Source organism: Helianthus annuus, chromosome 2 (genome assembly GCF_002127325.2).
Source record: "Helianthus annuus cultivar XRQ/B chromosome 2, HanXRQr2.0-SUNRISE, whole genome shotgun sequence".
NCBI classification, from domain to species: Eukaryota; Viridiplantae; Streptophyta; class Magnoliopsida; order Asterales; family Asteraceae; genus Helianthus; species Helianthus annuus.
The window spans coordinates 147,594,358-147,601,018 of NC_035434.2; positions in this window are offsets into that span (position 1 = coordinate 147,594,358).

Here is a 6,661-nt window from a genome sequence, read left to right on the forward strand (position 1 = left end):
GCGGACGGGGACGTGGACGTGGACAGGAGGAGGAGGTTGTGCCCGATTTTACTGAGACGGGGCAGTTTGTTAGAGATATCCCCTGAGGTACGGTTGCCTATAGGGTTTTGGGCAAATTACGGGAGATGGTGCTGGATGTGCCTCGCACCATAGATTTTAAGTTTTTGACCGATATTGGAGCGATCGGTCGGGTCCGGGAGCTCATGCCAGCTAATTCCCCATGGGACCGCTTATTTGATGCCGCCGCAGAGCGGGCCCACAGGGAGATTACTTTAGAGTTTTTATCTACCTTTTCATTTACGGACACCCGGGGTGGGGGTTTTCAGCATTTTTTGACGGCAGAGGCCGTAGCTTTTTCTATTTGCGGCAAGAGTCAGAGGATGACACTTCCTCAGTTCGCTGTTGCCTTGGGTCTGTACTCACAGGAGGACTCAAGGTCCCGCGCATTTTTTGATGCGCCAGTCAGCACGCACACTGACGTGTTGTGGCCGTATTGGCGCACTATTGGGTTCGGGGAGTTCGCGAAACTGAAGAAGCGATCCCCGAAGGCACGGGCGACTGATCTTTACGACCCGTTACACCGATACCTACATCGGTGTATCGCCGCGACGATCGCCGGTCGTCATGATAGCAGGGAATGGGTCACCCAAAATGACCTATTCTTCTTACACGACTTACTTAGCAGCGGGAGGGCCAACTTGGCGTACAAGTTGGCCGCATATCTCGCCGACTACGCTTTTAAGCGACCCTCTTCCCACATCAGCTGTGGGGCCTTCGTCACCCGTCTGGCGAAGGGTTTCTTTCGCCTCCTGTCCCCGCAGGTGGCAAGTGATATGACCCTGACACGCCAGCTTGACAGGGTTGGGAGGGACACAACCCTATCGATGAGTTTGGCTCGCGAGCTCGAGGGAGGGCAGCTGGTTTGGGCTTATGGTGTGGGTGAGGGACCCCGTGGAGAGGGTGGTGATGAGGAGGGAGACGATGGAGAGGGAGGCGAGGGGGAGGGAGATGGAGGCGACGGAGAGGGGGTCGGTCATGCTGGCGATCGATCACAGGTAGCTGCTTTTTTGTATTATTATTATTATTTTTTTTTGTTATTTTACGTTTGAAATTTTGTAAAAGTTTATCTTTTTTTGGTTTTAGATGTAAAACATTATAAATATTAATCTTATGTGATGTTAACTTGTTTATTTAATAATTGTTGTCGTAGTTTATCATAATCATATCACATATTTATCGTTTTACATACTGGAAACTTACTAAACATTATAAATACGTTTAACTATAAACTCGACTCGTAACATAATCCGATATATACAATACTATTTTAAAATTTACAAAACTTATTAAACGGTTTCCCGATTGCAACAAAAAATTAACTATTCTATACATATTTATCGTTTTACAAAGTGGAAACCTATGAAACATAATAAATACGTTTAACTACAAACTCGTAACATAATGCGATATATAGAACACTATTTTAAAATTTTTAAAATTTTCAAAATTTATTAAACGGTTTCCCGATTGCAACAAAAAATTAACTTTTCTATACATATTTATCGTTTTACAAAGAGGAAACTTATTAAACATAATAAATACATTTAACTACAAACTCCTAACATAATCCGATATATACAACAAACGGTTTCGCGATTTCAACAAAAAATTAACCTTTCTTGCTATACGGGTCGTATAACATTATACGGCCCGTATACAGATTTCAAAACTAAAACCCTTGTCCAACCTTCGAAACAATATGCAAGTATGTATACGACCCGTATATAATATACGGCCCGTATACATATAAAAACAAAAAAACATTCCACTCATTAAATTCTGTGCATAAACATTCTATACGGCCCGTATAATTATATACGGCCCGTATACAATTTGAGATGTGAAAATAAGATTATAGGGGTGTGGAAATATAACAACCCTAAATGTATTACAACCGGTTTCCTTTCTTTACATCAATATTCTCGTAATTTTCTATTTAAACTTCTTTTTCCATTAAAGGCCCCCCCGTTAAAGCCATTTATTACTTTTGAGACTCCGATTGAAGGGCCTCATGGATCCTTCTTGTATGTACCGTTGAAAGTGACACAAATACTTTGTGGTAGTGCTTTGCCATTAAATATTGACCTTAAATTAAAGTTATTCATTGACCTTATGTTAAAGTTTATTGAAAAATAAAGTATTAGGGGTTTTCATGATAAATATATTTTTTATTGATGATAATATCATCATCATGATAGAATGAATATTCACTACAACATTTTTCATATATTTTTATTTATGGTGCAAAATGCTCTTGACTCGTATGTATCTCCTATTTCAATCCCAGTGAACAGCGGTGAAGCCACATATACTTGTGGGGGTCGGGCATTAAGGAAAAATCTCGATTACCCTTCTTGAAAGTTCGGTTAAACTTTCTGATCGTCTCCTAGAAAATAAAACCTCGATACGCCACTGCCAGTGAATCCTGTTTAATGGTTCACTTACCAATTGACCCGGAAGTAAGTGGCTCACATATAGCGAATTGAACCGATGGTATATGCGATTTCACGCGATTATAAAAACATTACTTGTAAGTGATTTGATAAAGACATTAGGTAATTTAAACCCTATTTGCTAGACTTACCAAGAGATAAAATCCTTGATGCTTTTTTTTAAATCCGTTTGTTTTCATTAATAGTCATTACTCATTTGTATACTTCATTTTCATTAGACCAATTAGTACTTTAATATCTATTGGTATTTGAATAGGATCAAATATCTAAAAGTCATTTAAAGGACCATCATTGTTTTTTTTAAGTCATATAATTATAAGATTATATCTTTTAGGTGATTGGACTCGATACACTGAACATAATTTCCCATACTCTTGTGACTTTTATTCCCTATTAATAATGGGGTGATGATCCATTGAGAAAAGACAAAGTCTTTAAACAAATGGTTTAAGAGAGGGAGGTCTTGAATTCAAGTGCCGAGGGATTAAAAAAATAGCTGTTAGAAAAAAATGTTCTCAAAGTTTACCAAGTTTAACGTAGACGTTATTCTTACAAACACCAATAAAAACACAAGTGTGTGTATATATATATTAATATGAATTTGAATAATCATCACAATAAAATACTAAAATAACTAATTACACGATTTTCAATTTTAACTCGGTATTTTTTTAGTTTCATTTTGCATTCGGGATGATTTGATTAAATAATGAATAGGTAAAGGCGGACCTAGATTGAATGGGTCGGGTTCGCAGGAACCAACTGGTTATTTACTAGAGGCTATATAATCGTTTTTTGAGTGATCTCGTAAGATTTATTAAAGCGAACAAGTACCGACGCTGGTGTAGTTGTAAATCTCTTTAACTTTGAATAAATTTCACGAGTTCAATGCTGAGCATTCCTAGCTTTTAGATTCTTTTTTCCTTTTTTAAAACCATTGCAAAGTATATTATGTCATAGTTTCACAGAAAACGCAGACAACTTGTTAATCTTGTGCCCCTATGCAAAAATAACCTGGTCTGAGATCATGAGGTGGGTCAGCCTAGCTCCAAGTGGGCGCATAGAGGTGTGGATTCACTATTAAAGAGCATCAATGAGGGGTTCACAGAGAAGGGAAACGAAAGGTAGTGAGAACAATCATGTATGCTACGTTGTGGTGCATTTGGTTTATTGTTTAATAGTCCATAATGTTTTGTTTACTTACTTGATCGAGCAAATACCCTATCTATGACCTGAAAATTCTAACGTTTGGTTGTGAGAAATCTGACAATCGGTAAAAATGAACTCGTAGGAAAAAAAAATGTATCCGCCACTATGAATAGGTGAGGATGAACATGAACAAAGATTAAAATTGATGATGCACTAATTTTTTCTTACAATCTATAAGAAAAAAAAATATATGTTTGTTATTGTACTAAGAACGAGTCGACATCACCCGCACGTTGCGGCAGGATGTTGATTATGAAAAATCTTTAATATCAATGTATGAGATGCAAAAACTCTCTAGTTTACGTAAAACATTTTTTTCATTTTGCTTTATTCTTGACCTACACTACAACACTTAGTCATTTTATCAAAAAATTGATCAATTAAAGTAGTTAAAATTAATAGTGAAACATACATATCCATCCAACAATTAAACACAAAAAAGACTTCATCTGTTTATATTACGGAAACCAAAACATGAGAACAAAAGCATCTACAATATAACATCCTTAATCACCATATGATCATATGTATTATATATATATATTTTTTACTTAAACAGCATACCAAAAACTTGTTGAAATAGTATACTTCCATTCACTGGATATTATAAAACTACTTCCATTCATCAAATATTATAAAACTGTACTTAATTAAATAACTGTATCTAACCCTAATTAAAATACCACAAAGATCTATAATATTGTTATTTAAATCTCATCTGAATTCAATGAGGAAGCGGTGTGTATTTCACCAATTCACAATGAAAATTGCCATTTCAAAGTACTAAACAAAATTAAGTTATACATCCATGATGAAAACAATTTTAAGGTTCTTGTGGGTTTTTTTTGGAACTTCTAGATCCGCTACTGATATATGCACGTGTCTTGCTTATAATGTGTGGTTCAAATTGAAGTTGACAATTCAATTTATAGAAATGCATGTGGTTGCGTAATTAATTAGTTTATGATGCAAACACGTATGTGTATCATACATCCATCAGTGAATTAAACGAAACGGTTATACATCCATGATGCAAATAAATTTAAGGTTATTATCACGCAATTCATCGAAATATTACACATACACACAATTTATGCAAACCGTTATATATCCATTATCAAAATACTTCACATACATGCAAACGCATCAACACAATTAATTGACATCTTACACAAATAAAATGATAAGCATAATTCATTTATCGCAAAAACAGTGATTGGATACGCATAATGGTATTGATAAACAATTTAAGCGAGTGAGTTGAATTGTTACCCTAATTGCCATTCAAGAAAGAAAGAAAATGAACATTTAAAACGCATATGATTAAAACCGGTTTAACAGAGTCATAGAGTTACCTTTGATGTCAACATGAATGATGATTTGGTTATGGTGTGTGAAGGGATTTTGAAGGAGGATTTGGAATAGAAATTGAAGGAGCACGAACGCGTGACAGAGATGTTGTATGATTTGGGTTGAATCGGTGGAAGCAAATGCAGTAGGATTTGGGTTGAATGGGTGGAAGTTACTTTGAATTCCGATCGGCAAGTTGTAGAATATGTAATATTTAGAAGGTTATACATATAAACACTTAACGTAGCAACTTATTACAATATCCAAAATAGAACCGTTGCCATCGTTTTGCATAAGACATGTTGGTTGAGTTTTATCCAAAGTAAAACACAACACGCGTGTATTATTTTGCATCACCCAACGCTAAAATATATATGTGAAAGTTGGTGTCGTTCCAAGTTTTGATTATTTATCCATTACACATGTAAATTATATATGTATATGGGAATGGGATATCACATGGGCCATCTAAATTTGAATCATCATGAGAAAGTTGTAGAATATGGTAATTAAAGGTTTTGATTAATTTCAATTGAAACGAAAAGGTGGAAAAGTTTATTTAAATATTCTAGACTAAGAATAATAAGAAGAAGAATACTTAATACTACGATGGGGATAATTTTCAAAACACATTTGTCAGTTACAATTTACTTTCATTAGTGCAAAAGGTTGTAAACGGTGTGGTTTTGAAACGGGCCTTTTGTTATAAATATTTTTTAATGTAATAGGTGGTAAATGGCAACTATCTAAAGCTTTGGTTATGCGGCATTCTATTTATATATACTTTCTAACTAACGCGACTTTTAAATGAAATTATATAAGTATAAAAATAGTTTGAATGGTCATGACTTTTTATATATGTATGAAGGGTTGAAGGGTTGTGACTTTTTGTAAGGGCGTGAAACATATAAAAGTAGTTTAAAGTGTTGTGACTTTTTAAAGGGGTGCGATATATTTAAAAGTTGTGATTTTTTTTTTTTTGTAAATGGTGTGATATATTTAAAAGTAATTTGAAGGGTTGTGACTTTTTGAAGGGATGTGAACTAAAGTGTGTGACTTTTAAACAAATGATTTAAAAGTAATTTGAAGAGTTGTCATTTTTTGAAGGGATGTGAACCAAAGGGTGTGACTTTTAAACAAATAAGACATAACCCAAGTTGCTAATTGTATAAGGGTATAATTTCATATTTGATTGCTAGAAATTAACTTTCAATGTTTATTTATTATATTAATCAACACTTGGATCTTCATCTTGGCATGGCAATCTGAGATAACAATGACTTTATTTTAGCTTTTGGACTATACTTTGTGAAACGTACAACATTCAATACATGATGTACTACTATTCCCATACATTTGTTAACTTACTTTTTGTCACATACCCATAAACCCAATAATAACATACATACATACAACATTACAACACCTTCCAAATGGAACTATGATCATATATTCATGTTGTAACAACTTGTACTTTCAAATAATCAACAGGCCGGTTAAACTTGCATTTTGTCATATTCAAGTTTCTATTCTTTTTGTATATTCATGTATTATTATTATTAATACTATCGCGTTAAGATGGTAGCGAT